Genomic DNA, 8,035 nt, shown 5'->3' on the forward strand with positions numbered 1-8,035 from the left:
TCGCTGTCAAAAAGACAGAGGGGATGGGTCTTTAGCTCCAGAATTGTTTTCAAACAGGTCTTTTGCTTTGTCATTTACAGGAGCCCCAACATAATCTCCATGCTCTCATGGAGAAATAAATTTGTTTCACAAACATAATAGAGCCAGTGGGAAAATGCCTGTACTGCCATTGTGTCACATCTGTTACAGAGGTGGCAAGTAAAAACCTACTACATGAACCTTTTTTGCCCTTTGCAGGGTATGGACAGTTGAAAAATATTTTTAAGTTACGCAGTCTGCTGCTTCTCCAAGTAATTGAGAGGGGGAGAGAAAAAATAAGGACCTTGCCTACTGGACAAGCCCCATGCTCCAGAAAGAGCTGCTCCAGCTCCAACACTTCCCGGAGAAACCTCTGCCTGTTTGTCTGCTGAGGGCAACATGGGCTGAAAACACCGAGCTGGACATGGCCCAGTATTTAAACCTGACCCCTCTGCCCCTCCTGTCTTGTACGAAGAGCCTCTGGGGATGAACAACCTTTTTTTGTGCTCTTCAATCTTACTCACTTTTCAGTGATCTCGTAAGAAGCACAGTAGGAGCACATCCCATTTCTCAGCATTACTCATTGTTGAAAAAGTGACATTTCTTTACATTGTCATAACAGCAATTCAGAACACAAATAAAGCTTCGTGTTACCTGACCCACACTGGGAAGTGAGAAGCATACTCTTGATTATGTATAGGCTTTGTAAGGAATACAGTACGTCACTTAGCACTGAAACAAGTCACTGCAATGCCATCTGATAACACACCCATTCCCAACTAAAAAGAAAAGAATGAAAACTATTTACATACTTTTTATATAGTTGGATAACTACAATATTTGCTGCAATACATAGATTTTACAGTCCATAGAACCTGGAAGCACAACAGCTTGGTCCCAGCAGGGACCAAAGCAACATTTCCATTCCAAAGCAGCAAAGGAAAAGGAAAACCATAAGAACGTGTCAAGACATCAAACTGTGATGATTTTTCAGACTAAATAGTAGAAACACCCCTAATAAATGAAATAATCATAGGACACTTCTGCATTATAAATTAAGTTAACTTAACTGAACTTTTTTTCTCTTCTGGAATAGGTTATTCATCAAAACCCCTCTGGTGAGCCTAGACAATGCATTACAAATGGACTTATACTCTCTGAGAAGAATTATTGCTGCCAGTGGTTTTTTTTATCTATCTCATTGAAAAGCAAATCAGACACTTCACGTCCCTGATTTATTACTGCACCAATTTCCACAAATGTTGCTTGATCTAGCTTTGAGTTAGAACAAGGGGTTTGGAAGAACAACAATCAATGAATATATAATGTCGGGGAATCAAGCAATCAGAAATAGTAATCAGTTCAGTGCCTAATTCAAGGATGTATTGGGTTATTTTATAGAGAAACTTTAGGCAGGTTTTAACTACAGTGTGAAAAGTTGAGCTTGATGACCTTAAGGGTCTTTTCCAACCTAGTTGATCCTATGAGTCTAAGCTTTTTTCCCCCTTCAGAGAGGGAGCAGCTTGGATTTCGTACACTTGGCACTGGTTGCAGAACTGTCATGGGAATTAAGCAGATGTTTGGAAGACAAAGATGAATAGACAACAGTGTGAGGACAAACACAACTTCGACTACGTAAATCCTATAATGGACACCCTCAATCACATACACAGTGTTTAAGGTCATGATTGCAGGGGACCACAAAGCTGAAGCCTCACCTGAGATTTTGCAACATGGTCTAGTGTGAAGCGTCCCTACCCATGGCAGAGGAAGTTGGAACTGGATGATCTTAAGGTCCTTTCCAACCCAAACCATCCAACCATCCTATGATTCTTTATTCTGGACTGGGATTTTTACCTGGAGAGAGAGAAGAGGTGCATATGCGTGTGAGATTATCTTCTCATGGAAGCCTTCCTGTGCTTTCCCTAAAGCATGCCTGGGCTCAGTCACTGCAGGTTGCTGGTCCCAGTCTGGAAAACACAGCCACAGAGCTGGAAGCCTGTAGCAGCAAGGTGTGCTGGGCCCATTACTGCCCAGAGCCAGCAGCTGCTGAGGGCTTGTGCTCCCCTGTGGGTTCCCATGGCCATGTACAAGAGGTCCCTGTGTCTGGGCCAGCCTGGAGTGCGTGAGCAACTTGGACAGCGCTCCCAGCCAGGGCACAGACGCTGTTTGGAATCCAGCCTGTTTTGTGGTAGATGTCACTATTCCAAAGGTGATATTCCAGACTGGGAAACTACATTAAAAAAACCCCTTTTTCACAAAAATGGAGATTTTGCCTGACATTTGGAAAACCCTGCAAATTTCATGTCTCCAAAGTGTTCACATTCCATTGCAATGCAAGCAGAAGCCACCTCTTCCTGCACCGTACTCAGTCTCAGACTGGTTACAATGCAGCAGCCATTTGGAGCTGTCTCTAAGGTTACCCAGTGCCACAAATTTTTACATCATTCCTGGGAAACTGTATAGTGAATAAGCAGAGCTGTAACACATGCCCGTAGCCAAGAGCCTTCACTGGAACTCTGCACAACAGAAATTTCATGCTATATATCTTTAACACATACCCCCCCTAAAATTAGTCACTATTTCAACTTTAGCCTTAAGTTTCAATTTCTTACTATCAGTTTTTGTTTTGTTTGCTTTTAAACAGAAACATTTATTTTCCCAGGCTTGAAACTTGTGTGAGTTTGCTCACATTTGTTAAAAAACAGAAACAACTATTTGGTTTTGTTTATTAACATACACTTAATCCTGTTTGGAAACAGCAGTGTGGAAAACAGGATTTGCCATGTAACTCTAAGGCAATGCTAGCATCCCTAGCAGGAGTGAAGCTGGGAGGACAGCTCACTTTCACATTACAGCAATTCACCTCTGCAAAGTACAACCTGTTCTGGTCCAGGCAAAACTGAGGAGCAAAACACTGCTATCAATAAGCGCACTCTAGATCCCATCTGCACAAAACAGTATCGCCCAAAGGATTCTTCCTTTCTATTTTACAGAGCTGTGTTTATGTTCAGCAGATTGCTCCAAAATGTGAAGCATAATTAAGCAGAACATAAGCACCAATTCAGCTCTAGTTGCACAGAAGAAACTGCTCAAGATATAGTGTTCCAATACAGATCCAGATTTCTCAATAGGACATAAGAATATTTACTGGAATGCAGTTGCTTATTAAGTCTTTCTGCTAGAATATACAGTATGCAGCTATGGGAGAGCTGACAGCATCCAACCCTGGTTACAGCTCCAGCAACAAGGCATGGGTTTTACTCCTGTAGGTATGCTGTTAGAAGGCAGCACTTATACCTCAAGCACTTAAGTGGATCTGATCTCAGACAACATATGGAAACAACCAATAGTGCCCGGATTTCCTCTTCATCAAAATCATTAGTGTCATAATTCCTGGTTTGCCAAGAAGGTGAACGAGAAGTGGGTCTTCGGAACACTAGTGTAAATAGACAGTGTTCTGCTACTGGTGTTTCTTTAAATACAGCCTGCTGAGGACAGAGGACCCAACACATTGGTATTAACCAGTAAGCAACCCCATAAAGTAGGAGCTAAAACCCAAGCCTGCCGTACACACGGTGACAGCTCACTCTGCTATGGTCAATTTATCAAATATACCAGCAGCATATACCAAAGCAGGAGCAGACCTCTCTTGTGGGAAACAATGGAAACTATTTGATTATCGCCAAAGAGGAGTAACTGCTTGGCTGGAGAAGAAAGAGTTAAAGAAGAAACAAAGTACAATCAAGCAGAGCAACCCAGCTGGCTGAGGAGGAGAGAGCATAAAGATCAGAGACTGGCTATTCTGGGACTGATTGTGAGATGGCGAGCAGTGTTAAAAAACAAACTATAAGTCAGGAACTAATCATGATAGGCTACAAATAGAATGGTATAAAAGCTAGAGCAATAGGCTAAAAATAACTGTTGTTAGAATGGTATAAAAAGGTAGAGCAGTAGGCAATAAGGATTCACTGCATGAAGATGCTCTGGGTCCACGCCATTAATTTCCACACACTCTGAACTCCCATCACAATCCAAACCACAAGCAGTTGCCAGACAGACAGCAAAGCAGAGAAGCAGGGAGCTTAAACCCCAGCACGCAAAAGACAGGAAAGTTTCAGTTAACAGAAAATAGCTCAAAAATTTCCAAACCTTGCCCCAGCTCGTGGTGCTGGGAACCTTAAAACTTTGCTTCTGCAGCAAAAGGTTAAAGAGGCAAGCACAAAACTTGCTCCCGTTTTTCTTTAGTCTGCCTCTCCCGGAAAGGCAGTAAGGGACTAAGACATACCCTGCCCTAGGGTGTCGATACAACCAACCACACACTTGACAAGTCTCCATGCAGTCAAAATACATTATCATTTTAAACTACCATGCTAAATTTAGAAGCTTTAAATTCCACTAATTTGTACAAGGATCTTTCTGCTTCTGAAATATAGTTTTCAGACTAGAAGAGGAAGACCATGAGTTTTACATCTTCTCAGGCTGAGGCCTGGCTTTGATCAGCCCCCTAAAATGACTGGCAAATTCAGAGGCTTGTTCTGGTTTTTGAATACCACCACCAGAGAGAGTAATTTGAGGCTGATAAACATCAGTGCTTGTAAACTGGTTGACAATGTTTGAGAGCTTCTGCAGGCAGAAAACAAATACACAACTGAGAACACGACCAGTGTCAGAATGCTGCTCATTAAATTTTCATGCTGACTCTGATTGCTTTTATTTAGCAACACAGATGTATAACAAGGATGACAAGATACAGTGCCCATGAGTACTGGGAAATGGCTGGCAATGTGAGCAAGGTTTGGTATCCTTGGAAGCACTTGGAGCAAGGTATGGAAGCCTTGTGAAGCACTTGGAGCCAAGTGCTCACATATGCACTTAGCTCGTGTCTTATCAGTGGCTCAATTTGAAAGAAGCCATCAAAATATTTTAGTGTATTAGATTTCATAATTCTGATTCTTGCATTCTGGTTTAAGGGAGTCCACAAATGAGTTTGAAACCAAGATAGGAAAATATTGCTTGAAACAGTTAAAGAAAAAAAAACCCAAACGGAATTAAAACTCAGTCCAGATTGTATATGGAATGGTTTTAGAGTATTTTGTTTGAAATGTCATAGAATCACAGAACAGTTCATGTTGGAAGGGACCTTAAAGCTCATCCAGTTCCAACCCCGTATCACAGAGCAGGTTGCTCCAAGCCCCTGTGTCCAACCTGGCCTTGAACACTGCCAGGGATGGGGCAGCCACAGCTTCTCTGGGCACCCTGTGCCAGCGCCTCAGCACCCTCACAGGGAAGAGCTTCTTCCTTGTATCTAATCTGAACCTCCCCTGTTTAAGTTCAAACCCATCACCCCATGTCCTACCACTACAGTCACTGATGAAGTCACTGTCTTTGTCCACCAACATATGCTGAGCAGCTCTAGTCTAGTCTATATGAATGAAACTGTAACTGAGCAAGAGGCACAGGAAACAAATTTAAATGGACATGCCATTATGGGTAAGGCCATTCCAGTAGTAAATGAAGAGTTGCTTGTGTAGAATAGCCCTTTGGCTCTTTCTCTTTTGTGCTGGAGACTGACATGAGGGTGCCAGGGGACCAAAAGAAGGGAAGAGGTAACCAAGCCCCACAACCTGTGTGCTGATGGGAACTCCTGGGCTAAGATCTACCTAGGGAAGCCTGACCTCCCTGTGCAAGTTCTCACTCCTATTTATTTTAAAAAGGAAGAAATATTTAGCTTGAAATATTTTCCCTAGAGCACGTGAAGAATAAAGAAGAAAAATTTCACTTTCTGAATGCTCCAGATTCGATCTTGTAATTGCAATTCCACTTTTAATCATCTACAAGAAATGTAATAAAGTTTTGGTCTAATCCCAAAATAATAGAAAATGGAAAGTTAGACAGAGCTTTGCACATAACAAGACACACGAAGTTTACAGTGTTGCTGGCAGGAAATGTGCTGGACTTAAAGTGGACAAATGAGGCATTCTACTCTTTCCACAGTATGAAGTCTCCTTTTAAGAGAGACAGGATTAACTATTTAAGTAGTTAAATTAATGAGGATTTAATTAAGATACAGTTGGACATGCATCCTCAATTTGAGGTTCCCATGTGTGGATTTGAGAATCATGGGAGAAGGATTAAGGTAATGTTAATTATGGTCCATTTATAGAAATTATTTAAATAGCTATCCCCATTTACGAGCACCTCTAACTCAATTTCTTCAAGAAAAGCAGCCTTATGCTGGAATTCTCAAGGGTGTTCTTCAACCAAAAGAAAGGTCTCTCCCTCCAACTGTAAATTTAATCAAGCCAAGTGAAATGATTCCGTATTTCAAAACATGGCATGTTAGAGCAGCTCCTTTGTGGTTCTTGCAACTTTTTGAAAACAAGGAGCCAACCAGGCAAACACAACCAGATCAGTGTTTAGATGAGTGATGCTTCATGTCATCAAGAAGTGATTCAGCAACAACGCAAGAAACTGGACCAGAACTCTCTTTTTGAGATTTACTAACAACATGTCCATGATAATCTGGCAAATCAGTGAAAAAGATGAGAAACCCCCCACCTACCCACATAGTACTGTGGTCCAGCTTTGACCCAAACACCCCAACATATGAAAGATGTAAACCTGTTGGAGCAAGTCCAGAGGAGGCTATGGGGATGCTGTGAGGGCTGAAGCAGCTCTGGAGCCAGGCTGAGTGAGCTGGGCTGGGTCAGTCTGGAGAAGAGAAGGCTCCTGAAGGGGACACCTTAGAGCAGCTCCATTGCCTAAAGGGGCTATGAGAAACCTGGAGAAGGGCTTTGGACAGGGGCCTGTAGGGACAAGACAAGGGGGAATGGCTTTAACCTGCCAGAGGGGAAACTGAGATGAGCTCTGAGGCAGAAGCTCTTCCCTGTGAGGGTGCTGAGGCGCTGGCACAGGGTGCCCAGAGAAGCTGTGGCTGCCCCATCCCTGGCAGTGTTCAAGGCCAGGTTGGACACAGGGGCTTGGAGCAACCTGCTCTAGTGGAAGGGGTCCCAGCCCATGGCAAGGGTGGAACTGGAGGAGCTTTAAGGTGTCTTCCAGCCCAAACCAGCCTGGGATTCTATGAACATCCCACCAGAGCAAAGCCATATCAAAGACTACCCCAGGGCCAGTCCAGGGCTGCATCTTCAGAACCAAGCTAGGCTTTTAGAGAGTTCAAGTGATCAGCCTCAGGTGACACTCTCATTATTCCCCCCACCTTAATGCCCTCTCCCCTCTCTCCCTCATGCTGCAGCTGAAGGTCAGTCTCCTGCCAGGGCTGCACACATTGCTTCAGGACTCTTCACCTGCGCTCAGGGGCACTGCTGAGGTTGATATTGCTTATGGGAACTCACTTCAGGAACAGGAAGACCAAACACAGCTCACTGCTCCTTAAAATTAATGCTGCTTTCACACTATTTAATGTCTATAATTTAAAGGCGCATGGAGAGGGGGAGAAAAAAAGGACTTATTTTCTGCTGCAATGAGAAACCACATCTAATTCATATAAAAATTTACCAGCATTATTTATTAGCAAGCAGAAAGCTTCTGGGTATAATAAAAATTTGGTACATAAAGCTGCAGATGCCTGAGGAGAGGGGAATTAACTGTAATGACACCGCTCTAAAGAACCTCATAACATCACTTGAAAAATATGAAAAAGAAGGGGGTTGAAGCAAGAGGAAAAAGAAAGATTTTTTTTCTTTTTTGTACATCACGAAATATTATGTGTTCTTTCTGCTAACCTCTGATATGGAAACAAAAGAGAAGTTTTCTTCTCTTCTTTACATTTAAGGTGTATACCAGGGAAGAGCATTTTCTTCTTCCTAGTTTAGAGGCTTTAGCTGGTCATGACGCATGGGAGAGGGCAGCTCTTTAAGCATGACTAAACTCCTGGTTACTTGCTTCTTGGAGACATAATTCCAGTAGCATCTAGAAATGACCCATTTCCATTTGCAAAGCAGTGGCAGGACTGAAGAAACAAAACACATTGAGAAATTCAGTTCTGGGGAAACTG

This window comes from Nestor notabilis, unplaced genomic scaffold (genome assembly GCF_000696875.1).
Source record: "Nestor notabilis isolate BGI_N333 unplaced genomic scaffold, ASM69687v1 scaffold7407, whole genome shotgun sequence".
Classification (NCBI taxonomy): domain Eukaryota; kingdom Metazoa; phylum Chordata; class Aves; order Psittaciformes; family Psittacidae; genus Nestor; species Nestor notabilis.